This window comes from Physeter macrocephalus, chromosome 10 (genome assembly GCF_002837175.3).
Source record: "Physeter macrocephalus isolate SW-GA chromosome 10, ASM283717v5, whole genome shotgun sequence".
In the NCBI taxonomy this organism is placed as follows: Eukaryota; Metazoa; Chordata; class Mammalia; order Artiodactyla; family Physeteridae; genus Physeter; species Physeter macrocephalus.
The window spans coordinates 53,583,756-53,585,599 of NC_041223.1; positions in this window are offsets into that span (position 1 = coordinate 53,583,756).

Consider the following 1,844-nt stretch of genomic DNA (forward strand, 5'->3'; position numbering starts at 1 on the left):
TTCCCGGACCGGGGCACGAACCCGTGTCCCCTGCATCGGCAGGTGGCCTCTCAACCACTGCGCCACCAGGGAAGCCCCTGTTTCTAGATTTTTTGATGATGGCCATTCTGACCGGTGTGAGATGATATCTCATTGTAGTTTTGATTTACATTTCTCTAATGATTAATGATGTTGAGCATTCTTTCATGTGTTTGTTGGCAATCTGTATATCTTCTTTGGAGAAATGTCTATTTAGGTCTTCTGACCATTTTTTGATTGGGTTTTTTGTTTTTTTGATATTGAGCTGCATGAGCTGCTTGTAAATTTTGGAGATTAATCTTTGTCAGTTGCTTCATTTGCAAATGTTTTCTCCCATTCTGAGGGTTGTCTTTTCGCCCTGTTTATGGTTTCCTTTACTGAGCAAAAGCTTTTAAGTTTCATCAACATGATGATTTGATATACATATACATAGTGAAATGATTACTATAGTTGAGCTAATTAGCATATCACCTCCTCACATAGTTAGTCTTTTTGTATGTGTGATGAGAGCACCTGGAATCTGTTCTCTCAGTAAATTTCTGTATTCAGTACACTATTATAAATTACCATCATCATATGGTATATTACATCCCCATGACTTACTCATGTTACAGAACTGCAACTTTGTATCCTTTGACCAACATCTCCTCATTTCCCCCACCTCCCAACTCTGGGAACCACCAGTCTACTCTCTGCTTCTATGTATTTGACTTTTGTATTTTAAATAAATTAATTATTTATTTTATTTATTTATTTAGGCTGTGCCAGGTCTTAGTTGTGGCATGCAGGATCTTTAGTTGTGACATGCAGATGTCATAGTTGTGGCATGCGAACTCTTAGTTGCTGCATGTGTGAAGGATCTAGTTCCCTGACTAGGGGTCAAACTCAGGCCCCCTGCATTGGGAGTGCAGAGTCTTACCCACTGGACCACCAGGGAAGTCCCTGCATTTGACTTTTTTAGATTCCACATATCAGTGAGATCATGCAGTTTTTCCTTTCTGTGTCTGGCTTATTTCACTTAGTATAATGTCCTCCAGGTTCATCCATGTTGTTGCAAATGGCAGGTATATTGGGTGTACTTATATTAGGTTGAACCACATGAGATAGCTGATATGTAGCCATTTGTAACCTATAAAGATAGCAATTTCATATGGCTGAATTGTGTATATTTAGAGCTTGAATGGAAGCAAATCCTATGGCATGGTTATGGAAACTCTCTTTTTTGCTAAGGGAAAAAGATTGGTGAAGATTAAAGAACCACCATAGGTAATTGTGTCATATGTTGGTAAACCTTAAAATTCAAGGCTACTAACTAATTCAATGTTGAGCTTTTTTTTTTTAAATTAATTAATTTATTTTTATTTTTGGCTGTGTTGGGTCTTCGTTACTGTGCGAGGGCTTTCTCTAGTTGTGGCAAGCGGGGGCCACTCTTCAATCACTGTGCCACCAGGGAAGCCCAATGTTGAACTTTTGATAAACAATTAGAATCTGATCAGGAAATAAGCCTTTGCTTTGAGTCTAAAGGGGGAAGATTGGTGGTGTTTCAAATGCTGGCACACTATTAAATGGGATTTGTTTTCTTTTAAACAGGTAGGGGGTGGGGAAATGACCAATACAGGGAGTTGGGAGAGAGGACAGAAAGAATCAATATCACAAAGAACCAAGTTAAATTCACTCATTCACTATTGCGCAGTTTTAACTGTTATATGAAGAACTAAGGGCTTCCCTGGTGGCACAGTGGTTGAGAATCCGCCTGCCAATGCAGGGGACACGGGTTCGTGCCCCGGTCCGGGAAGATCCCACATGCCGCGGAGTGGCTGGGCTCG